A 24269-nucleotide genomic window follows, 5' to 3' on the forward strand; every position below is an offset into this window, starting at 1 on the left:
GAGAGGTCCCGGGTTGCAATCCCGGACGAGCCCGATGTCTTTCTCAGTTTTTTTAATTTTTTAAAAAGTAGTGGGTTCGGAGCATGAAGTTAGGTTGGCGTTGCCATTCGCATTTTTCTTTTGCGCGATTCTTCATTTTTCATAGCGTCTTTTCCCGGTGGAGATGTCGGTTTTGAAATATTTTGGGGCCAATTTACTTCTTGGAAAAACAGTGTTTTCCTCATTAGTTCTAACTTGCATGTGTTGGCTGTTGGTCTAAGGGTATGATACTCGCTAAGGATGCGAAAGGTCCCGGGTTCAAAGCCCGGAGGTGCCCGACTTCTTTTTTAATTTTATATTTTTTTTCAATAAAGTAGGGCGTTTGAAGCACGAAGGTAGCTTGGCATCGCCATCCACATTTTCCTTTTGCGCGATTGCTCGTTTCCCGAGCATCTTTTACCGGTAAGGGTGACGGTTTTGAAGTTTTGTATATGTAATTTACTTCTAGCTAAAATATTGTTTTTTTCATTAGTGTTTATTTGCATGTGTTGGCTCGTTGGTCTAGGAGTATGATTATTGCTTAGGGTGTGAGAGGTCCTGGGTTGCAATCCCGGATGAGCCCGATGTCTTTTTCAGTTTTTTTTAATTTTTTAAAATGTAGTGGGTTCGGAGCATGAAGTTAGGTTTGCGTTGCCATTCGCATTTTCCTTTTGCGCGATTCTTCTTTTTCCGAGCGTCTTTTCCCAGTGGAGATGTCGGTTTTGAAATATTTTAAGGTTAATTTACTTCATGGAAAAACAGTGTTTTCCTCATTAGTGTTAATTTGCATGTGTTGGCTGTTGGTCTAAGGGTATGATACTCGCTAAGGGTGCGAGAGGCCCCGGGTTCATATTTTGGAGGAACCTGTTGTTTTTTTCAGTTTTTAATGTTTTTTTCAAATGTAGAGCATTTGGAGGGACAAGATAGGTTGGTGTTGCCATCCACATTTTTCTTTTGCACGATTCCCTTTTTCTCGAGCGTCTTCTCTCGGTGACTGTGGCAGTTTTGAAATTTTTTAGGGGTAAATAACTTGTAACAAAATTACTGTTTTCCTCATTAGTGTGACTTCGCATGTGTGGGCTCGTTGGTCTAGGGGTATGATTCTCGCTTAGGGTGCGAGAGGTCCCGGGTTCAAATCCTGGACGAGCCCAAGTTTTTTTAATTTTTATAATTTTTTTAAAAGTAGGGCGTTTTCAGCAAGAGGCTAGGTTGGCGTCACCATCCACATGTTCTTTTTGCGCGATTCCTGGTTTTCCAAGTGTCTTTTACTGGTTAGGGTGGCAGATTTGAAATTTAGTAGGAGTATTTCACTTTTAGCTAAAATATTGTTCTCCTCATTTTTGTTTATTCGTTTGTTGGCTCGTTGGTCTAGGGGTATGATTCTCGCTTCGGGTGCGAGAGGTCCCGGGTTCAAAGCCCGGACAAGCCCGACTTCTTTTTTATTTTATATTTTTTTTCAATAAAGTAGGGCGTTTGAAGCTTCAAGGTAGTTGGCATCGCTATCCACATTTTTCTGTTGCGCGATTGCTCGTTTCCCGAGCATCTTTCACCGCTGAGGGTGGCGGTTCTGAAGTTTTATATGGGTTTTACTTCTAGCTAAACTATTGTTTTTTTCATTAGTGTTTATTTGCATGTGTTGGCTCGTTGGTCTTGAGGTATCATTATCGCTTAGAGTGTGAGAGGTCCCGGGTTGCAATCCCGGGCGAGCCCGATGTCTTTTTCAGTTTTTTTAATTTTTTAAAAATAGTGGGTTTGGAGCAAGAAGTTTGGTTGGCGTTGCCATTCGCATTTTACTTTTGCGTGATTCTTCTTTTTCTGAACGTATTTTCCCGGTGGAGATGTCAGTTTTAAAATATTTTAGGGCTAGTTTTCTTCTTGGAAAAACAGTGTTTTCCTTATTATTGTTATTTTGCATGTGTTGGCTGTTGGGCTAAGGCTATGATACTCACTAAGTGTGCGAGAGGTCCCGGGTTCATTTTCAGGAGGAGCCTGTTGTGTTTTTCAGTTTTAATGTTTTTTTTCAAATGTAGAGCGTTTGGAGCGAGAAGATAGGTTGGCGTTGCCATCCACATTTTCCTTTTGCGCGATTCCCTTTTTCTCAAGCGTCTTTTCTCGATGACTGTGGCAAATTTGAAATTTTTCAGGGGTAAACAACTTGTAACAAAATTGCAGTTTTCCTCAGTAGTGTTACTTTGCATGTGATGGCTCGTTGGTCTAGGGGTATGATTCTTGCTTAGAGTGCGAGAGGACCTGGGTTCCAATCCCGGACGAGCCCAAGATTTTTTCAGTTTTATAATTTTTTTAAAAGTAGGGCGTTTGGAGCATGAAGCTAGGTTGGCGTCACCATCCACATTTTCTTTTTGCGCGATTTCTTGTTTCCCATGTGTCTTTCAATGGTGAGGATGGCAGATTTGTAATTTAGTAGGGATATTCACTTTTAGCTAAAATATTGTTCTCCTCATTGATGTTTAATTGCTTGGTTGGCTCGTTGGTCTAGGGGTTTGATTATCGCTTAGGGTGCGAGAGGTCCCGGGTTGCAATCCCGGACGAGCCCGATGTCTTTCTCAGTTTTTTTAATTTTTTAAAAAGTAGTGGGTTCGGAGCATGAAGTTAGGTTGGCGTTGCCATTCGCATTTTTCTTTTGCGCGATTCTTCATTTTTCATAGCGTCTTTTCCCAGTGGAGATGTCGGTTTTGAAATATTTTAAGGTTAATTTACTTCATGGAAAAACAGTGTTTTCCTCATTAGTGTTAATTTGCATGTGTTGGCTGTTGGTCTAAGGGTATGATACTCGCTAAGGGTGCGAGAGGCCCCGGGTTCATATTTTGGAGGAACCTGTTGTTTTTTTCAGTTTTTAATGTTTTTTTCAAATGTAGAGCATTTGGAGGGACAAGATAGGTTGGTGTTGCCATCCACATTTTTCTTTTGCACGATTCCCTTTTTCTCGAGCGTCTTCTCTCGGTGACTGTGGCAGTTTTGAAATTTTTTAGGGGTAAATAACTTGTAACAAAATTACTGTTTTCCTCATTAGTGTGACTTCGCATGTGTGGGCTCGTTGGTCTAGGGGTATGATTCTCGCTTAGGGTGCGAGAGGTCCCGGGTTCAAATCCTGGACGAGCCCAAGTTTTTTTAATTTTTATAATTTTTTTAAAAGTAGGGCGTTTTCAGCAAGAGGCTAGGTTGGCGTCACCATCCACATGTTCTTTTTGCGCGATTCCTGGTTTTCCAAGTGTCTTTTACTGGTTAGGGTGGCAGATTTGAAATTTAGTAGGAGTATTTCACTTTTAGCTAAAATATTGTTCTCCTCATTTTTGTTTATTCGTTTGTTGGCTCGTTGGTCTAGGGGTATGATTCTCGCTTCGGGTGCGAGAGGTCCCGGGTTCAAAGCCCGGACAAGCCCGACTTCTTTTTTATTTTATATTTTTTTTTCAATAAAGTAGGGCGTTTGAAGCTTCAAGGTAGTTGGCATCGCTATCCACATTTTTCTGTTGCGCGATTGCTCGTTTCCCGAGCATCTTTCACCGCTGAGGGTGGCGGTTCTGAAGTTTTATATGGGTTTTACTTCTAGCTAAACTATTGTTTTTTTCATTAGTGTTTATTTGCATGTGTTGGCTCGTTGGTCTTGAGGTATCATTATCGCTTAGAGTGTGAGAGGTCCCGGGTTGCAATCCCGGGCGAGCCCGATGTCTTTTTCAGTTTTTTTAATTTTTTAAAAATAGTGGGTTTGGAGCAAGAAGTTTGGTTGGCGTTGCCATTCGCATTTTACTTTTGCGTGATTCTTCTTTTTCTGAACGTATTTTCCCGGTGGAGATGTCAGTTTTAAAATATTTTAGGGCTAGTTTTCTTCTTGGAAAAACAGTGTTTTCCTTATTATTGTTATTTTGCATGTGTTGGCTGTTGGGCTAAGGCTATGATACTCACTAAGTGTGCGAGAGGTCCCGGGTTCATTTTCAGGAGGAGCCTGTTGTGTTTTTCAGTTTTAATGTTTTTTTTCAAATGTAGAGCGTTTGGAGCGAGAAGATAGGTTGGCGTTGCCATCCACATTTTCCTTTTGCGCGATTCCCTTTTTCTCAAGCGTCTTTTCTCGATGACTGTGGCAAATTTGAAATTTTTCAGGGGTAAACAACTTGTAACAAAATTGCAGTTTTCCTCAGTAGTGTTACTTTGCATGTGATGGCTCGTTGGTCTAGGGGTATGATTCTTGCTTAGAGTGCGAGAGGACCTGGGTTCCAATCCCGGACGAGCCCAAGATTTTTTCAGTTTTATAATTTTTTTAAAAGTAGGGCGTTTGGAGCATGAAGCTAGGTTGGCGTCACCATCCACATTTTCTTTTTGCGCGATTTCTTGTTTCCCATGTGTCTTTCAATGGTGAGGATGGCAGATTTGTAATTTAGTAGGGATATTCACTTTTAGCTAAAATATTGTTCTCCTCATTGATGTTTAATTGCTTGGTTGGCTCGTTGGTCTAGGGGTTTGATTATCGCTTAGGGTGCGAGAGGTCCCGGGTTGCAATCCCGGACGAGCCCGATGTCTTTCTCAGTTTTTTTAATTTTTTAAAAAGTAGTGGGTTCGGAGCATGAAGTTAGGTTGGCGTTGCCATTCGCATTTTTCTTTTGCGCGATTCTTCATTTTTCATAGCGTCTTTTGCCGGTGGAGATGTCGGTTTTGAAATATTTTGGGGCCAATTTACTTCTTGGAAAAACAGTGTTTTCCTCATTAGTCCTAACTTGCATGTGTTGGCTGTTGGTCTAAGGGTATGATACTCGCTAAGGATGCGAAAGGTCCCGGGTTCAAAGCCCGGAGGTGCCCGACTTCTTTTTTAATTTTATATTTTTTTCAATAAAGTAGGGCGTTTGAAGCACGAAGGTAGCTTGGCATCGCCATCCACATTTTCCTTTTGCGCGATTGCTCGTTTCCCGAGCATCTTTTACCGGTTAGGGTGGCGGTTTTGAAGTTTTGTATATGTAATTTACTTCTAGCTAAAATATTGTTTTTTTCATTAGTGTTTATTTGCATGTGTTGGCTCGTTGGTCTAGGAGTATGATTATTGCTTAGGGTGTGAGAGGTCCTGGGTTGCAATCCCGGATGAGCCCGATGTCTTTTTCAGTTTTTTTTAATTTTTTAAAATGTAGTGGGTTTGGAGCATGAAGTTAGGTTTGCGTTGCCATTCGCATTTTCCTTTTGCGCGATTCTTCTTTTTCCGAGCGTCTTTTCCCAGTGGAGATGTCGGTTTTGAAATATTTTAAGGCTAATTTACTTCATGGAAAAATAGTGTTTTCCTCATTAGTGTTAATTTGCATGTGTTGGCTGTTGGTCGAAGGATATGATACTCGCTGAGGGTGCGAGAAGTCCCGGGTTTAAATCCCGGACGAGCTAAAGCTTTTGTAGTTGTTATAATCTTTTCAAAAGTAGGGCGTTTGGAGCATGAAGCTAGGTTGGCGTCACCATCCACATTTTCTTTTTGCGCGATTCCTCGTTTTCCAAGTGTCTTTTACTGGTGAGGGGGCAGATTTGAAATTTAGTAGGGGTAATTCACTTTTAGCTAAAATATTGTTCTCCTCCTTAATGTTTAATTGCGTGTGTTGGCTCGTTGATCTAGGGGTATGATTCTCGCTTTGGGTGCGAGAGTTCCCGGGTTCAAATACCGAGGAGCGCGATTTATTTTTCAATTTTATATTTTTTTTCAATGAAGTAGGGCGTTTGAAGCATCAACCTAGCTTGGCATCGCCATCCATATTTTCCTTTGGCGCAATTCCTCGCTTCCCGAGCAGCTTTTACCGGCGAGGTTGGTGGTTTTGTGGTTTTGTATGGGTAATTTACTTCTAGCTAAAATATTATTTTTTTATTAGTGTTTATTTGCAAGTGTTGGCTCGTTGGTCTTTTGGTAGGATTATCGCTTAGGGTGTGAGAGGTCCCGGGGTGTCAATCCCAGACGATCCCGATGTCTTTTTCAGTTTTTTAATTTTTTAAAAATAGTGGGTTCGGAGCATGAAGTTAGGTTTGCGTTGTCATTCGCATTTTTCTTTTGCGCGATTCTTCTTTTTCCGAGCGTCTTTTCCTGGTGGAGATGTCGGTTTTGAAATATTTTAAGGCTAATTTACTTCATGGAAAAACAGTGTTTTCTTCATTAGTGTTAATTTGCATGTGTTCGCTGTTGGTCTAAGGGTATGATACTCGCTAAGGGTGCGAGATGTCCCGGGTTCAAATCCCGGACGAGCCCAAGCTTTTGTAGTTTTTATATACTTTTCAAAAGTAGGGCGTTTGGAGCATAAAGCTAGGTTGGCGTCACCATCCACATTTTCTTTTTGCGCGATTCCTCGTTTTCCAAGTGTCTTTTACTGGTGAGGGGGCAGATTTGAAATTTAGTAGGGGTAATTCACTTTTAGCTAAAATATTGTTCTCCTCATTAATGTTTAATTGCGTGTGTTGGCTCGTTGATCTAGGGGTATGATTCTCGCTTTGGGTGCGAGAGGACTCGGGTTCAAATCCCGGACGAGCCCGATTTATTTTTCAATTTTATATTTTTTTTCAATGCAGTAGGGCGTTTGAAGCATCAACGTAGCTTGGCATCGCCATCCATATTTTCCTTTGGCGCGTATCCTCGCTTCCCGAGCAGCTTTTACCGGTGAGGGTGGTGGTTTTGTAGTTTTGTATGGGTAATTTACTTCTAGCTAAAATATTGTTTATTTATTAGTGTTTATTTGCATGTGTTGGCTCGTTGGTCTAGGGGTATCATTATCGCTTAGAGTGTGAAAGGTCCCGGGTTGCAATCCCGGACGAGCTCGATGTCTTTTTCAGTTTTTTTTATTTTTTTAAAAATAGTGGGTTTGGAGCATGAAGTTAGGTTGGCGTTGCCATTCGCATTTTCCTTTTGCGCGATTCTTCTTTTTCCGAGCGTCTTTTTTTGGTGGAGATGTCGGTTTTGAAATATTTTAGGGCTGATTTACTTCTTGGAAAAAGTGTTTTCCTCATTAGTGTTATTTGCATGTGTTGGCTGTTGGTCTAAGGGTATGATACTCGCTAAGAGTGCGAGAGGTCCCGGGTTCATATTCCGGAGGAGCCTGTTGTGTTTTTCAGTTTTTAATGTTTTTTCAAATGTAGAGTGTTTGGAGCGAGAAGATAGGTTGGCGTTTCCATCCACATTTTCCTTTTGCACGATTCCCTTTTTCCCGAGCGTCTTTTCTCGGTGACTGTGGCAGTTTTGAAATTTTTGAGGGGTAATTACCCTATAACAAAAACATTGTTTTCTTCATTAGTGTTACTTCGCATGTGATGGCTTGTTGGTTCTGTGTACTTTACTTATCATAATGTCATTCAATAAAGAAAAAAAAGTTGGCTCGTAGGTCTAAGGGTATGATTCTCGCTTAGGGTGCGAGAGGTCCCGGGTCAAACGGGTCCAAATCCCGGACGAGCCCAAGTTTTTCTTCAGTTTTAAATTTTTTAAAAAAAAAGTAGGACGTTTGGAGCATGAAGCTAGGTTGGCGTCGCCATCCGCATTTTCTTTTTGCGCGATTCCTCGTTTCCCAAGTGTCTTTTACTGGTGACGGTGGCAGATTTGAAATTTAGTAGGGGTAATTCACTTCTAGCTAAAATATTGTTCTCCTCAATAATGTTTATTTGCGTGTGTTGGCTCGTTGGTCTATGGGTATGATTCTCGCTTTGGGTGCGAGAGGCCCCGGGTTCAAATCCCGGACGAGCCCGATTTAGTTTCATATTTATATTTTTTTTTCAATAAATTAGGGCGTTTGAAGCTTCAAGTAAGCTTGGCATCGCTATCCACATTTTTCTTTTGCGCGATGGCTCGTTTCCCGAGCATCTTTTACCGGTGAGGGTGGCGGTTTTGAAGTTTTATATGGGTAATTTACTTCTAGCTAAATTATTGTTTTTTTCATTAGTGTTTATTTGCATGTGTTGGCTCGTTGGTCTAGGGGTATCATTGTCGCTTAGAGTGTGAGAGGTCCCGGGTGTCAATCCCGGACAAGCTCAATGTCTTCTTCAGTTTTTTTTTCAATTTTTTAAAAATAGTGGGTTTGGAGCATGAAGTTAGGTTCGCGTTGCCATTCGCATTTTCCGTTTGCGCGATTTTCCTTTTTCCGAGCGTCTTTTTCCGGTGGAGATGTCGGTTTTGAAATATTTTAGGGCTAATTTACTTCATGGAAAAACAGTGTTTTCCTCAATAGTGTTACTTTGCATGTGTTGGCTGTTGGTCTAAGGGTATGATACTCGCTAAGGGTGCGAGAGGTCCGGGGTTCATATTCCGGAGGAGCCTGTTGTGTTTTTCAGTTTTTAATGTGTTTTTTTCAAATGTAGAGCGTTTAGAGGGACAAGATAGGTTGGAGTTGCCATCCACATTCTCTTTTTGCGTGATTCCCCTTTTCCCGGGCGTCTTTTCTCGGTGACTGTGGCAGTTTTGAAATTTTTTAGGGGTAAACAACTTCTAACAAAATACTGTTTTCCTCATTAGTGTTACATCGCACGTGATGGCTCGTTGGTCTAGGGGTATAATTCTCGCTTTGGGTGCGAGAGGTTCCGGGTTCAAATCCCGGACGAGCCCAAGGTTTTTTCAGTTTTATAGGTTTTTTAAAAGTAGGGTGTTTGGAGCATGAAGCTAGGTTGGGTACCATCCACATTCTCTTTTTGCGCGATTCCTGGTTTCCCGAGTGTCTTTTACTGGTGAGGGTGGCAGATTTGAACTTTAGTAGGGGTAATTCACTTTTAGCTAAAATATTGTTCTCCTCATTAATGCTCATTTGTGCTTGTTAGCTCGTTGGTCTAGGGGTATGATTCTCGCTTTGGGTGCGAGAGGTCCCGGGTTCAAATCCCGGACGAGCTCAATTTCTTTTTCAATTTTATATTTTTTTTCAATAAAGTAGGGCGTTTGAAGCGTGAAGGTAGCTTGGCATCGCCATCCTGCTTTTCCTTTTGCGCGATCGCTCGTTTCCCGAGCATCTTTTACCGGCGAGGGTGGCGGTTTTGAAGTTTTGTATGGGTAATTTACTTCTAGCTAAAATATTGTTTTCCTCATTAGTCTTTATTTGCATGTGTTGGCTCGTTGATCTAGGGGTATGATTATCGCTTAGGGTGTGAGAGGTCCCGGGTTGCAATGCCGGACGAGCCGGATGTCTTTGATTGATATGTGGGGTTTAACGTCCCGAAACCACTATATGATTATGAGAGACGCCGTAGTGGAGGGCTCCGGAAATTTAGACCACCTGGGGTTCTTTAACGTGCACCCAAATCTGAGCACACGGGCCTACAACTTTTCCGCCTTCATCGGAAATCCAGCCGCCCCAGCCGGGATTCGAACCCGCGCCCTGCGGGTCAGCAGCCGAGTACCTTAGCCACTAGACCACCGCGGTGGGGCAGAGCCAAATGTCTTTCTCAGTTTTTTTTAATTTTTTAAAATGTAGTGGGTTTGGAGCATGAAGTTAGGTTGACGTTGCCATTCGCGTTTACCTTTGGTGGGATTTTTTTTCTGAGTCTTTTCCCGGTGGAGATGTCGGTTTTGAAATATTTTCGCGGTAATTTACTACTTGGAAAAACATTGTTTTTCTCATTAGTGTTATATTGCATTTGTTGGCTGTTGGTCGAAGGGTATGATGCTCGCTAAGGGTGCGAGAGATCCAGGGTTCATATCTCGGAGGAGCTTGATGTGCTTTTCAGTTTTTAATGTTTTTTTTAAAAATAGAGCGTTTGGAGCAAGAAGATAGGTTCGCGTTGCCATCCACAATTTCCTTTTTCGCGATTTCTTTTTTCCCGAGCGTCTTTTCTCGGTGACTGTGGCATTTTTGAAATTTTTTTAGAGGTAAATACCTTCTAGCTGAAATATTGTTCTCTTAATTAATGGTTATTTGCGTGTGTTGGCTCGTTGGTCTCGGGGTATGATTCTCGCTTAGGGTGCGAGAGGTCCCGGGTTCAAATCCTGGACGAGCCCAAGTTTTTTCAGTTTTATAATTTTTTTAAAAGTAGGGCATTTGGAGCATGAAGCTAGGTTGGCGTCGCCATCCGTATTTTCAATTTGAGGGATTCCTCGTTTCCCGAACGTCGTTTACCGTGAGGGTGGCGGTTTTAAAATTTGGTGTGGGTAATTTACTTCCAGCTAAAATACTGTTTTCCTCATTAGTGTTTATTTGCGTGTGTTGGCTCGTTGGTCTAAGAGTACGATAATCGCTTAGGGTGTTAGTGGTCCCGAGTTGCAATCCCGGACGTGTCCGATGTTTTTTCAGTTTTTATAATTTTTTAAAAAGTAGTGGGTTTGGAGCATGAAGTTAGGTTAGCGTTGCCATTCGCATTTTCCTTTTGCGCGATTCTTCTTTTCTTCAGCGTCTTCTCCCGGTGGAGATGTCGGTTTTGAAATATTTAAGGGCTAATTTATTTCTTAGAAAAACATTGTTTTCCTCATTAGTGTTAATTTGCATGTGTTGGCTGTTGGTCTAAGGGTATGATACTCGCTAAGGGTGCGAGAGGTCCCGGGTTCATATCACGGAGGAGCCTGATGTGTTTTTTAGTTTTTGATGTTTTTTTCAAATGTAGAGCGTTTGGAGCAAGAAAATCGGTTGGCGTTGCCATCCACATTTTCCTTTTGCGCGATTCCCTTTTTCCCGAGCGTCTTTTTTCGGTGACTGTGGCAGTTTTGAAATTTGGTAGGGTTAATTAACTTCTAAGAAAAACATTGTTTTCCTCATTAGTGTTAATTTGCATGTGTTGGCTTGTTGGTCTAGGGGTATGATTCTCGCTTAGAGTGCGAGAGGTCCCGGGTTCTAATCCCGGACGAGCCCAATTTCTTTTTCTGTTTCATAATTTTTTTTTCAAAAAAGTAGGGCGTTTGGAGCATCAAGGTAGCTTGGCGTCGCCATCCGCATTTTCTTTTTGCGCGATTCCTCGTTTCCTGAGCGTCTTTTACTGGTGACGGTGGCAGATTTGAAATTTAGTAGGGGTAATTCACTTCTAGCTAAAATATTGTTCTCCTCATTAGTGTTTATTTGCATGTGTTGGCTCGTTGGTCTAGGAGTATGATTATAGCTCAGGGTGTGAGAGGTCCCGGGTTTCAATCCCGGACGAGCCCGATGTGTTTTTCAGTTTTTTTTAATTTTTTAAAAAGAGAGTGTATTTGGAGCATGAAGTTAGGTTGGCGTTCCCATTCGCATTTTCCTTTTGCGCGATTCTTCTTTATCCGAGCGTCTTTTCCCGGTGGAGATGTCGGTTTTGAAATATTTTAGGGCAAATTTACTTCTTGGAAAAACGTTTTTTTCCTCATTAGTGTTAATTTGCATGTGTTGGCTGTTGGTCTAAAGGTATGATGCTCGCTAAGGGTGCGAGAGGTCCCAGGTTCATATCCCGGAGGAGCCTGCAGTGTTTTTCAGTTTTTAATGTTTTTTTCAAATGTAGAGTGTTTGGAGCAAGAAGGTCGGTTGGCGTTGCCATCCACATTTTTCTTTTGCGCGATTCTCTTTGTTCCGAGCGTCTTTCCTGGGTGACTGTGGCAGTTTTGAAGTATTTTAGGGGTAATTTACTTCTAGCAAAAACATTGTTTTTCTCATTCGTGTTAATTTGCATTTGTTGGCTAGTTGTTCTAGGGGTATGATTCTCGCTTAGGGTGCGAGGGGTCCCGGGTTCTAATCTCAGACGAGCCCAATTTCGTTTTCAGTTTCATAATTTTTTTTTTCAAAAAGTAGGGGGTTTGGAGCATCAAGGTATATATAGCTTGGCGTCGCCATCCGCATTTTCTTTTTGCGCGATTCCTCGTTTCCTAAGCGTCTTTTACTGGTGACGGTGGCGGTTTTAAAATTCAGTGGGGGTAATTCAGTTCTAGCTAAAGTATTGTTCTCCTCATTATTGTTTGTGTTCGTGTGTTGGCTCGTTGGTCTAGCAAGGGGCACATACGGCGAGATTGCCGTGTGCCATGCTGTGGTGCCTGCCGAAGATTTGGCCACGAGGAGAACGACTGCACGTTGTCTTATGCCAGCGTCACCGGACCTCCGAGTGGCAACGACCATGCAGAGCTGTTAATGGACGAGCATGAAGCTGAAGAGGCAGTGAGCGCGACTGCGAGGAAGGAACAGGTGGCCCCAGAATTGGTGAAACTGAGCAGGCCTAGTGGAATGGACAATTAAAGGGTGGAGAACAAGGCATCCGAACCAGTGCCAAAGAAACTGATAATGACAGACAAGCCTGAACAGCACCTGCCGACTGTGAAGGCTCCCAGCGACACAGACACACTGCAAGACGACATGGAAATAAGCGACAGCGCAGACAGTGGACTAGCTGGAAAGCGACCAAGAGACATTGTTGGTGAAGACTTCACTACCTCCGGAGACGTTGGTCGAGAAGAACCACCAGCAAAAACCACAGGAATGAGGCGACGAACGATGAAGCCACGGCCGTACTTGCAGACTAATCTACGGGCGGAGGCCAGACAGCCTTCGCAAAAGCTTTCTGGGACTTGAGTTTTTTGTGCCTTTTTCCGGATGGAAAGTAACCCGTAAATGAGCGGAGTTTACACACACCATGCCTTTGTAAAACCTGGACCGATTGCCGCAAAATTTTCAGTAAAACTAAAGCCGTTTTTTAGAAACGTTCACCTTAAGTAAACACTGTGTTTTGTACTCCCCCCAAACAAAAAACATGGCTTTCAATGTAGAATCAGCCCTACGCGTCGCAACTTTTAACGTTAGAGGTTTACGCTCGAAGAGGCGACAATATCAGTTACGTCGTTTGTTTCTTGAAAATGACGTTGATATCGCCGCTGTGCAGGAAACGAAAATTGAATAAGAAGAGCAGATGGACACAATATTTTTGAACTTCCGCTCCAGATACAATATATGTGTCAGTCTATCTGTAGGTACTTCAGGCGGATGTCTTCTCTTTATAAGAAACACAATTGGCATTGTCGAAAAAAGTGTACACAGTGATAATGAAGGGCGATTAATTGCATGTGATTTTCTTCTTTCCGGCATTAGTTGGCGCGTGCTGTGCGTATATGCGCCAAATAGACAGCAAGATAGGAAAATATTGTTTGAAAGTCTTGATACGTATCTATCATGCGAGAAGGCAGTTATACTTCTAGGCGATTTCAACTGTGTGTGTAATGCCGATGACAGGACATGTAGAACCCTTGTGCGTGACTATAGTGCCTTTGTATTGGATTCCATGGCGCGTGAGCGAAACTTGGAAGACGTGGGATATGTACTGGCGCAGGGTACTCACTATACGCATTACCAGCTCAACAGTCAAGCTAGACTTGACAGAACATACGTGTCTACGTCCCTGCTTCCTATGTACCAGGGCTACGCAGTGAAGAATGTTTCATTTAGTGACCATAGTCTAGTAATGTTCACCATTATTAAAAAAAGAAAAGCCCAAATTCAATTCGGGACTCTGGAAGTTAAATGGAAAGCTACTTGAGGATTAGAAGTTTGTAGAAAACGCTGAAAAGGAATTAAAAGAAGTGGTGAATGGTAACGCAAGTAGTTCAATGTACACATGGGAGTGCTTCAAGGAAAAAGTAAAAATAGAAGCGATTGGAAGGTCAGGTTCAATAAAACGCACTTACCTGAAAAAAGAAAGACAACTGCAATGCGAGCTTGATTTTTTGTTATGTCAAGAATGTGCGCAACCAGGAGTGCGCAGTAAAGAAGTAAGAAGAGTGAAACAAGAATTAGAAGCCGCGGATACAGAAAGGTACAAAGGAGCGGTGGTACGCGCACGCGCCGAAAGATTAAGGTGTGGCGAGGTTCCCACAAAATGTGCCGTCACAGATGAAAAGAGCTACGCGACAAGAAACGAGATAAGGGCGATAGAATACAAAAATGAAGTCACCACAGATAAAACCGAGATTGAGCACGCGTTTGTGGAATATTTCCAAGAGCTGTTGGGGGGCGTCAGAGCGGACACGAGTACGTATAGTCGGCGTTTCTTGTCACTTATGGCTAAGCTTGAGCATGACGTAAAAGCGAGATTAGAAGCACCCATTTCGGTCAGAGAAATCGAAATCACCATTGAAAAAATGAAAAACGGTAAAACACCCGGTCCAGATGGACTAGGTGTAGCATTCTATAAGAAATTTAAAAATATTGTGGCAGAAGCTTTGTGGAATGTGTTAGATGAGGCATACGAAAGGAAAGAGTAACCAATATCTTTTCAGAGAACACACATCGTGTTAATCCGAAAAACTGAAGATCCCAGAAAACAGCTGTCCGTCACATCCTACAGACCCATAACCCTAGCGAATGTTGACTACAAAATATTCATGGGTGTTTTGGCCAGGCGAATCCAAACAGTGATTACAAAAATAGTCGGACCACATCAGACTTGTGGCATAAAAGGAAGAACAATTATGACGAACATTCATATTGCCCGAAATATGTTAGAATGCTGCGATGAGTTTGACTGTAAAGTAGCTATGCTACAAATCGATCTCGAGAAGGCACTTGACCGCGTGAACCATGACATACTTTTCAGCATTCCTGACTATGTCATTATAGGGTCTGTGGTGTTGGAAGGGGTCCGAATGGCGTACACGGGATGCACTACGAGAATTGTAATAAACAAACAGCTTAGTGATAATATACTAGTCTTATCGAGTGTAAAACAAGGATGCCCTGCATCGGCACTGCTTTTTGCTATCTATTTAGAACCTCTATGTCAGAAAGTCATACAGAATAATCAGGTGCGGGGGTTTCATTTGATGTCTGCAGAGGTCAAAATACTTAGTTACGCCGACGATATTGCTGTGTTCTGCGAAGATTGGGAGAGTATTAGAGAAGCACTAAACGATGTGAAATTCTTCTGTGATTGCACTGATAGTAAAGTCAACTGAAGTAAATGTCTTGGAATATGGCACGGAAATTGGCAGAGAACACCATCAATATTTGAAAGCATTGCATGGAAGGTTATACCTGAAAAGTACTTAGGGGTACCTCTCCAACATTACAGAGACACAACAGAATATTGGAAACAAGAGACAGAGCAACTAAGAGACAAGACAAAAACCTGGGGTGGGCGCGATTTCTTAATGTTTACGAGGTCAACAGTGAGCAACATATTTCTTATTTCACGGGTATGGTATGTTTTACAAGTGCTATTCATGTCACGTGTTGCTGTACAAAAGCTACACAGAGTGATCGCAGTGTTTATCTGGGCGTCCACGTGGGAAAGGACAAGCCGAACAAATCTGTTACGGCTGTGAAAAGTGGGGGGGGGGGGGGGGGGGGCTTGGTCTTGTACACTTGTTCCTGAAACAGATAGTATCTAGGTTTGTTTTTTTACGAGATCAAGATGATCGTTTTTTGAGAACGTTGATACATGTGCGGCTGTCCCATTTTTTTGCCTGATTTTATTGTAACCACAGTCAATGGGGTGACAAAAAGACCTAAGGGGTACATGAAAGAAGTGATTGCTGCTCTGGAAATATTAAGAGTGCGATTTTTGATGGAGTATCTCTCTGGGGTTTCGTGAAAGAGACTGTACAAGGACTTCGTAGAAACCATGTTGCCAGAGCCTCTGTATAGAACATTGTACTCTAATGGGCCCGGAGATGATGTCTTGAATAGACTGAAGAAGATGCAAATTAGACCATCAATGAAGACATTCTTTTTCAAACTCCACAGTGGCACACTCCATACCAATCCATGGCTCCGAGAAAAAGGAATATTCGTCCCGTCAGTTGATTGCATTATCTGCAGAAAACTTGAGACAGTTGACCACATCTTTCTAGACTGCACTGATGCAGTTTTTCTCTGGGACATCCTTCAAAGGACCCTGAAAAAAGACCTGCCATTTACACAGTATGGCATCCGTTTTTTGCCAGTCATAAATGTAGGCGGTGTGTTCTACGATATGTTCATGGTATTGGTTCTTCACAGTGTGTGGCGAACACGGATGGCAGTGCGAAACGTAGACGTGAATCCCCGGCCCGCTCGAGAGTACTTCATAGAAAGTGTACAGTATTTTATGACTGCATACGAGGCACAAGATAAGCTAGAGTGGTTGCCATGTTTAGATAAGTTGGTGGGCATAAAGCGTCTGCCTTTTTAACACCCATGTGCTGGAAGATGTGACAGCACTTTTACACGTGACACTGCACTGTATTCTTATATTGATTTGTACTGTTTGCGAAGCAGGCAATAAAGAAAAGAAAGCTCGTTGGTCTAGGGGTGTGAATCTTGCTTGGGGTGCGAGAGGTCCCGGGTTCAAATCCCGGACGAGCCTGATTTCTTCTTTAGTTATATTTTTTTTTCAAAAAGTAGGGCGTTTGGAGCATGAAGTTAGGTTGGCGTTGCCATTAGCATTTTCCTTTTGCGCGACTCTTCTTTTTCGGAGCGTCTTTTCCCGGTGGAGATGTCTGTTTTGAAATATCTTCAGGTAATTTACTTCTTAGAAAAACATTGTTTTACTCATTAGTGTTAAATTGCATGTGTTGGCTGTTGGTCTAAAGGTGTGATATTCGCTTAGGGTGCGAGAGGTCCTGGGATCATATCTCGGAGCAGCCCGGTGTGTTTTTCAATTTTAATGTTTTTTTTTTCATATGTACAGCGTTTGAAGCAAGAAGTAAGGTTGGCGTCACCATCCACATTTTTATTTTGCGCTATTACTTTTTCTCTAGCGTCTTTTCTCGGTGACTGTGGCAGTTTTGAAGTATTTTAGAGACAATTCACTTCTAGCGAAAAAATTGTTTTCCTCATTAGTGTTAATTTGCATGTGTCGGCTCATTGGTCTAGGGGTATGATTCTCGCTTAGGGTGCGAGAGGTCCGCGTTCAAATCGCGGACGAGCCCAAGTTTTTTTCAGTTTCATAATTTTTTTGAAAAGTAGGGCGTTTGGAGCATGAAGGTAGCTCGGTGTCGCCATCCGCATTTTTTTGCGCGATTGCTCGTTTCCTAAGTGTGTTTTACTGGTGATAGTGGCGGGCTTAAAATTTAGTGGGGGTAATTCAGTTCTAGCTAAAATATTGTTCTCCTCATTATTGTTTATTAGCGTGTGTTGGCTCGTTGGTCTAGGAGTACGATTATCGCTTAGGGTGTGAGAGGTCCCGGGTTGCAATCCCGGATGAGCCCGATGTGTTTTTCATTTTTTTTATTTTTTTAAATGTAGTTGATTTCGAGCATGAAGTTAGGTTGGCGTTGCAATTCGAATTTACCTTTTGCGCGATTCTTCTTTTTCCGAGCGTCTTTCGCATTTACTTTTTGCGCGACTCTTCTTTTTCCGAGCGTCTTTGACTGGTGGAGATGTCAGTTTTGAAATATTTTAAGGTAATTTACTTCTTGCAAAAACATTGTTTTTCTCATTACTGTTAAATTGCATGTGTTGGCTGTTGGTCTAAGGGTATGATATTCGCTTAGGGTGCGAGAGGTCCGGGGTTCCTATCTCGGAGGAGCCCGATGTGTTTTTCAGTTTTTAATGTTTTTTTTCAAATGAAAAGCGTTTGAATCATTAAGATAGGTTGGCGTCGCCATCCACATTTTCATTTTGCGTGATTCCTTTTTTCCCGAGCGTCTTTTCTCGGTGACTGAGGCAGTTTTGAAATTTTTCAGTGGTAATTTACTTCTAACAAAAACATTGATTTACTCATTAGTGTTACTTCGCATGTGTTGGCTCGTTGGTCTAGGATTCCACTTCCGGCGTTCGAGCGATACGGTCGCGCAATGTTCGGCTCCGACGAAGCGGTATCAGCGGCCCGAACGGGCCGCTGATGCCAGTGTGACCGGACCAGCGCAGGAAAGTGACGCACTGGAGAACCTCATGAACGAAGCAGACTCAGAAGAAACAGCAAGAGTTAACCCAAACTCTACTGTGGAAGATGGGTCGTCATGCTGTCAAGAAGAGTGCGGTGTGAAGCTGCAGGTAAGCCCGACGTCGGAGCGCAAGACGGCGGAAACGCCGCCTTCGCCACCTTAAGGACTGTACTGGGAAAAGGCGTTCAGGAGGGAGTTGCAGTTGTTAGGTAAATGCCATGCCTCTGGCGTTTTCGTAGCCATACAATGGTGCAAATAGAAAATTAAATCCGTGTGGCCACTTTTAATGTGCGTGGCCTGGCCTCACGGAGAAAACAATGTCAGCTTTATCGACTCGTAAGTGACCTCGACCTTGACATACTGGCAGTCCAAGAGACTAAAGTTCATGGCAACAATGAAACTGGGGGCATGGTGCGCCAATTCTTGCCATGGTATTCTGCTATAGTTAGCCATGCGTAGGGACTTCTTCCGGCTGCGTGTTGTTCGTCAGACAGAGTATGGGTGCCAAAATAGAAGCCTCAACGTCATGTCCGTCTGGTCGGCTCATTGTATGTGATCTTTTGTTTTCGGGATTGGAATGGCGCGTAATATGCTTGTACGCACCAACTGTCACTGACGAAAGACGCATATTTTTCGAACAACTAAAGCAGTATACCAAACGTAACAGGCTCCTAATCATTATTGGCGATTTCAACTGCGTCCTTTCAGCCAAAGACAAAACTAGCGAACGACATTACAGGGATGCAAGTACCGCTGTCTTAAGCGATACAGTAAGAGAACATGGTTTGGAGAATGTGGCTGAAAGTCTCGGTGGTGGCCGGACTATACAGTAAACCCACTTTCAGGCAGCCAGCCACGCCCGACTAGATAGGGCGTACGTGAGTGTTGAATTGGTACCGCTTTGCAAGGCATACCGTGTTAACGCCGTTTCATTTAGTGACCACTGCTTGGTTAGCTTTGTAGTAGCTAGCACGAAAGAAACGGAAAGGACCTTCGAGTGGCAACTATGGAAATTGAATTCGAATCTGCTGAGTGATGAAAAATTTATGGAAGTAATGACGGAAGTTGAAGAAATGAAAGTTCGCAGTAAAAAGACGTTTAGAGGAAAATGGGAGAACTTCAAGCAGGTCGTTAAATTGAAGGCTTTGGAACGCTCAAGCGTTATAAGCAGAGAAAAAGGAGCAGAAGAAAAGCACATGCGCCGAAACCTAGAAAAATTGCTCCTCGAAGCATGTAGAATGCCCGGCATGTTTATTAAAGATATTCGCGCATTGAAATGTAAAATTGAGCGGTTCGATGTCGAAAAATACCGCGGTGCTATGGTTCGGGCAAGAGCCGAGCGACTGATAATAGCAGAAGCACCGTCAAATAAGGGCGTTGGGTTCAGAAAAGTGGCATGCACGACGTAATCAGATAACAGAAATTGAACACGAGGGTGAAGTCAGCGATGTCGCAGATGTTATCGAGCGTGCTTTCTTTGCGCACTTCAATGGTTTATTCGCCGCCAGCTCAGTTGATGTCGATCGTTTTAAAAAAGATTTTTTACCGCTGATGCCAAAGCTTGACAATAATGCAAAAGAATTATTGGAGGAACCCATTTCGGAAGAGGAAGTTAACAGTGCTATTGAAAGTATGCATCACGGGAAATCGCCTGGCCCGGATGGTCTGACTTCCGCCTTTTATAAGTGTTTCAAGTTAGAAATAACACCAGTCTTAGCCGACGTTTATAATGAGGCATTTGAGCTGAAAATATTACCCCCGTCCTTTTCATCCTCTCACACTGTTCTTATACCAAAATCGGAAGACCCCGTTTCACGGCACAGAGTAAATTCTTACCGCCCAATCTGCCTCACTAATGGAGATTACAAGATATTTATAAAAACCTAGCTAAAAAGTTGCAAACAGTCATTACGGAGCTCGTGGGGCCGCATCAGACGTGCGGCATTAAAGGTCCAACTATCCTCACTAATATACACGCAGTCCGGAGCATCCTCAAATGTTGCGACGCCATTGGTGCGCGAGTGGCAATGCTGCAAATCGATCTCGAGAAGGCTTTCGACAGGGTGCCTCATGAAATTCTGCTGTGCATCCTATATTATGTGAATTTAGGAAAAATAATCAAAGAGGGGGTTGCCATGGCGTACCGAGACTGCTCAACGCGGCTAATCGTTAACAAGGTGGTGGGGAAGCGCATCCCAGTCAAGCGTTCGGTCCGTCAGTGTTGTCCTCTCTCACCACTATTGTTTTGTTTGTACATAGAGTCCTTTTGTTTGAGTGTCATAGAAAATGACTCCGTCGGTGGGTTTAAGCTTCACGAGGTTGAAGTCCGGCTGTTGGCTTCTGCGGACGATATTGCCATTTTTTGCGCGGACTCTGACAGCATAGCAGATGCTGTCAAATGCGTTACTAACTTCTGTGCAGCAAGTGGCAGCGCTGTAAACTGGGGAAAATGCCTTGGCTTTTGGCACGGTGACTGGGCAGAAACCCCAGAGAGTTTTGCCAGCATAAAGTTCGTTACGACACCGGTGAAATACTTGGGTGCCTTTCTCGAATGCTACAAGGACAGCGATTCGTACTGAAGGAGCCAAGTGGATAACCTGCGGGAAAGAGTGAACAAGTGGAATGGCTGGAATTGGTCTATGTTTTCTAAAGCCATAATTTCCAACATATCTTTAATGAGTAAAATTTGGTATATCTTACAAGTCTTCATTGTTCAAGGGTAAACATCCAAAAATTTCGCCCCGCCGCGGTGGTCTAGTGGCTAAGGTACTCGGCTGCTGACCCGCACGTCGCGGGTTCGAATCCCGGCTGCGGCGGCTGCATTTCCGATGGAGGTGGAAATGTTGTAGGCCCGTGTACACAGATTTGGGTGCACGGTAAAGAACCCCAGGTGGTCGAAATTTCCGGAGCCCTCCACTACGGCGTCTCTCATAATCATAATGTGGTTTTGGAACGTTTAACTCCACATATCAATCAATCCAAACATTTCACCGTGTGTTCACTGTCTTCGTGTGGGAATTGTCTTGGGAAAGATCGAGTCGCACCAATTTATTCCTTCAAGTGCGAAATGGAGGACTGGGCTTGTCGCATTTGTTTTTCAGACAGGTAGTCAATCAATTTTGTTTCTTTAGAGACGTCGACAACCCATTCCTTCGCACTGTCTGTCAACTTCGCCTGGGGCCACACTTGCCTAACAAGGTTGTATCAACCTTCAGCGTACCTGGTGGCATTTATGGCTTTCTCCGCGAAGTTGTACTTTCTTGTAGGTTTCTGTCAGTGCGGTTTTCACTTAAATACTTGAGTCAAGTCCGACGTAAAAAGTTGAACAAGGACCTATGTGATGTATTTTTACCAGTGCCTTTGTATCGGTTCTTTACATAGTAAGCCATGGCCTCACTGTACTAAAGCGCGTCAAGGCGATGAAAATACCGCCAGGTGCTAAGAATTTCTTTTTTAAATTTCATACCGGTACGCTGAACGTCAAAACCTGGATGGCTGCAAAGGGGTTTTACGTTCCTTGGGGCACGCATTGCATAATATGCAGAAAGGAGGAGACAATTGAGCACGTATTCCTTGACTGTTGGGACGCTGTCTTTCTCTGGGACGTGCTTCAGCGCACGATCAAAAAAGATTTCCCCATTGTTGCACATGGCATCCACTATTAGCAAATACAAAGTGACGACGGTACCACATATGATATGACAATGCTTATGGCTCTTCATAGCATTTGGAAATCTAAAATGAGAGCCATGCACTTTGATGTAGATGCACGAGCGCCCACCCAGTACTTCAAAGAATATATAAGAAATTTTGTGGACGAACAAATTTGCAGGGATTCACCCCAGAGTGGTTGCCGCGCGTCGATTTACTATTGACGATGAAAACATTTTAACAGATGCGTGGCCACATCAATTGAGCCACGTTTTTTACAATGTTTTGAATTGTGTTGTGTAATTATCTGTTAATATGTGTATATTTACGTGAGCCGAAGACAGGCGATAAAGAAAAAAATGCTCGTTGGTCTAGGGGTTGATTCTGGCCTAGGGTGCGAGAGGTCCCGGGTTCAAATCCTGTACGAGCCCAAGTATTTTTCAAGTTTTATAACTTTTTTTTAAAAAAGTAGGGCGTTTGGAGCATGAAGCTAGGTTGGCGAAACCATCCGCATTTTTTTTGCGCGATTCCTCGTTTCCCAAGTGTATTTTACTGGTGACGGTGGCAGATTTAAAATTTGGTAGGGGTAATTCACTTCTAGCTAAAATATTGTTCTCCTCATTAATGTTTATTTGCGTGTGTTGGCTCGTTGGTCTAGGGGTATGATTCTCGCTTTGGGTGCGAGAGGTTCCGGGTTCAAATCGCGGACGAGCTCAATTTTTTTTTAATTTTATATTTTTTCAATAAAGTAGGGCGTTTGGAGCACGAAGGTAGCTTGGCATTGCCATCCACAATTTCCTTTTGCGCGATTCCTTGTTTCCCGAGCGTCTTTCACCGGTGAGGGTGGCAGTTTTGAAATTTTGTATGGGTAATTTACTTCTAGCTAAAGTACTGTTTTCCTCATTAGTTATTATTTGCATGTGTTGGATCATTGGTCAAGGGGTATGATTATCGCTTAGGGTGTGAGAGGTCCCGGGTTGCAATCCCGGACGAGCCCGATGTGTTTTCAGTTTTTCAAAATTTTTTAATAAGTAGTGATTTTGGAGCATGAAGTTAGGTTGGCGTTGCCGTTCGCATTTTCCTTTTGCGCGACTCTTCTTTTTCCGAGCGTCTTTTCCCGGTGGAGATGTCAGTTTTGAAATATTTTAAGGTCATTTACTTCTTAGAAAAACATCGTTTTACTCATTAGTGTTAAATTGCATGTGTTGGCTGTTGGTATAAGTGTATGATAATCGCTTAGGGTGCGAGAGGTTCCGGGTTCATATCTCGGAGGAGCACGATGTGTTTTTCAGTTTTTAATGTTTTTTTTTCAAATGTACAGCGTTTGGAGCAAGAAGATAGGTTGGCGTCGCCATCCACATTTTTGTTTTGCGCGATTCCTTTTTTCCCGGGCGTCTTTTCTTGGTGACTGTGGCAGTTTTGAAATATTTTAGGGGTAATTAACTTCTAGCAAAAACATTAGTGTTAATTTGCTTGTGCTTGCTCGTTGGTCTAGGGGTATGATTCTCGCTTAGGGTGCGAAAGGTCCTGGGTTCAAATCCCAGACGAGCCCAATTTCTTTCAGTTTTATAATTTTTTTCAAAAAAGTAGGGCGTTTGGAGCGTGAAGGTTGCTTGGCGTTGCCATCCGCATTTTCTTTTTGCGCGATTCCTCGTTTCCCAAGCGTCTTTTACTGGTGACGGTGGCCGTTTTGAAATTTAGTGGGAGTAATTCACTTCTAGCTAAAATATTGTTCTCCTCATTATTGTTTATTTGCGTGTGTTGGCTCGTTGGTCTGATTCCACTTCCGGCCGCGATAGCGAGCGGACGCGTTTGGAATGGGCTCTGGCGAAGCGGTTTCAGCGGCCGTTTCTGGCCGCAGAAACTGGGTGATAGCTGCCTCGGACAACGAGTATCGCGTTGCTCTGTCTAGTCTGCCTTCAGAACGTCTGGTTTTGAATACCGCTTTTGTGCATGCGGATGTGAGGGCACGGCCCTACCGTGTAGAAGACTTCAGGGATACGCTGAGTGATTAGGAACTGCTCTCCAAGGTTACGGCTTTGGGGGGTATCAAGTGAATCACGTTTGGTCTGTCACGTTCAATTGTGCCGAAGGTGCGAAAAGGCTGCTGGAAAAAGCAGAAGTGAAAGTGAAGGGCCAGCGTTGCCTCCTCATCAATCCATCGAACCAGGAGCTTCGGTTGAAGCTGCACTGGCTCTTGCCTACCGTACCGGATGACAAGGTGCGAGCGGCCTTCCTGAACTATGGCAGAGTGACGGACATTATCAAGGAACGGTGGAAGGTCAGTGGTGTGGCTGACAAAGCGTCAACAACGCGAAATGTGACGGTGACACTTGAAGCGGTAGTCAAGCCAGAAGATTTGCCCTATCAAATAAGGATTGCTGGTGAGCTGGCTCTTGTGGTGGTGCTGGGAAGGGCACCGCTATGCCTTCGTTGCCAGTGCACCAGACACATTCGTCGGGACTTAAGGTACCACGGTGCACGTTGTGTCATCGCTTTGTACACAACGAGTCGGAATGCGTGCGCACCTGCGCCATTGTAGCAGGGCCCGTGGGGAGCGACGACACTTCGGAGCTCCTAATAGACGAAGCAGATTCTGAGGCAGCAGCGAGAGTGGAGGCAGAAAGTGCCACGATGGACAGCGTGCCAGCTGAGCAAATTTTAGGTGAGTGCCCACGTATAGTCGACGAACCTCAAAGCCAAAGATGCATTGTTGGTGAAAAATGATTCCTCGGAAGCATTGCAGACGCAGGAGGACAAAAGCAACGTGACAGAGGTGATCAACAAGGAAGTAGTGGAAGAAATGGACATTTCAAAGGAGGGAACCACCACGAATAAGCGATCACACGAAGGCGCCGAGGGAGAGAGT

The 24269-nt window shown here is 43.4% G+C and overlaps 12 non-coding genes across 12 annotated transcripts; all 12 read left to right on the forward strand.

The window, feature by feature from the left end:
• The first annotated feature begins 1096 nt into the window (after window positions 1-1096).
• TRNAP-AGG (transfer RNA proline (anticodon AGG)) lies at window positions 1097-1168 on the forward strand. The gene has a single exon. It is a non-coding gene; the product is annotated as a tRNA-Pro (tRNA).
• Window positions 1169-1375: 207 nt separating this feature from the next.
• TRNAP-CGG (transfer RNA proline (anticodon CGG)) lies at window positions 1376-1447 on the forward strand. The gene has a single exon. It is a non-coding gene; the product is annotated as a tRNA-Pro (tRNA).
• A 774-nt stretch (window positions 1448-2221) lies between these two features.
• On the forward strand, window positions 2222-2293 carry TRNAS-AGA (transfer RNA proline (anticodon UGG)). The gene has a single exon. It is a non-coding gene; the product is annotated as a tRNA-Ser (tRNA).
• Window positions 2294-3067: 774 nt separating this feature from the next.
• TRNAP-AGG (transfer RNA proline (anticodon AGG)) lies at window positions 3068-3139 on the forward strand. Its single transcript has one exon. It is a non-coding gene; the product is annotated as a tRNA-Pro (tRNA).
• Window positions 3140-3346: 207 nt separating this feature from the next.
• Window positions 3347-3418, forward strand: TRNAP-CGG (transfer RNA proline (anticodon UGG)). The gene has a single exon. It is a non-coding gene; the product is annotated as a tRNA-Pro (tRNA).
• A 775-nt stretch (window positions 3419-4193) lies between these two features.
• TRNAS-AGA (transfer RNA serine (anticodon AGA)) lies at window positions 4194-4265 on the forward strand. Its single transcript has one exon. It is a non-coding gene; the product is annotated as a tRNA-Ser (tRNA).
• A 2181-nt stretch (window positions 4266-6446) lies between these two features.
• TRNAP-UGG (transfer RNA proline (anticodon UGG)) lies at window positions 6447-6518 on the forward strand. Its single transcript has one exon. It is a non-coding gene; the product is annotated as a tRNA-Pro (tRNA).
• Window positions 6519-7646: 1128 nt separating this feature from the next.
• On the forward strand, window positions 7647-7718 carry TRNAP-UGG (transfer RNA proline (anticodon UGG)). The gene has a single exon. It is a non-coding gene; the product is annotated as a tRNA-Pro (tRNA).
• Window positions 7719-8500: 782 nt separating this feature from the next.
• TRNAP-UGG (transfer RNA proline (anticodon AGG)) lies at window positions 8501-8572 on the forward strand. The gene has a single exon. It is a non-coding gene; the product is annotated as a tRNA-Pro (tRNA).
• A 207-nt stretch (window positions 8573-8779) lies between these two features.
• Window positions 8780-8851, forward strand: TRNAP-UGG (transfer RNA proline (anticodon UGG)). The gene has a single exon. It is a non-coding gene; the product is annotated as a tRNA-Pro (tRNA).
• A 1873-nt stretch (window positions 8852-10724) lies between these two features.
• TRNAS-AGA (transfer RNA serine (anticodon AGA)) lies at window positions 10725-10796 on the forward strand. The gene has a single exon. It is a non-coding gene; the product is annotated as a tRNA-Ser (tRNA).
• A 12084-nt stretch (window positions 10797-22880) lies between these two features.
• On the forward strand, window positions 22881-22954 carry TRNAP-AGG (transfer RNA proline (anticodon AGG)). Its single transcript has one exon. It is a non-coding gene; the product is annotated as a tRNA-Pro (tRNA).
• The last annotated feature ends 1315 nt before the right edge of the window (window positions 22955-24269 follow it).

This window comes from Rhipicephalus microplus, chromosome X (genome assembly GCF_043290135.1).
Source record: "Rhipicephalus microplus isolate Deutch F79 chromosome X, USDA_Rmic, whole genome shotgun sequence".
NCBI lineage: Eukaryota > Metazoa > Arthropoda > Arachnida > Ixodida > Ixodidae > Rhipicephalus > Rhipicephalus microplus.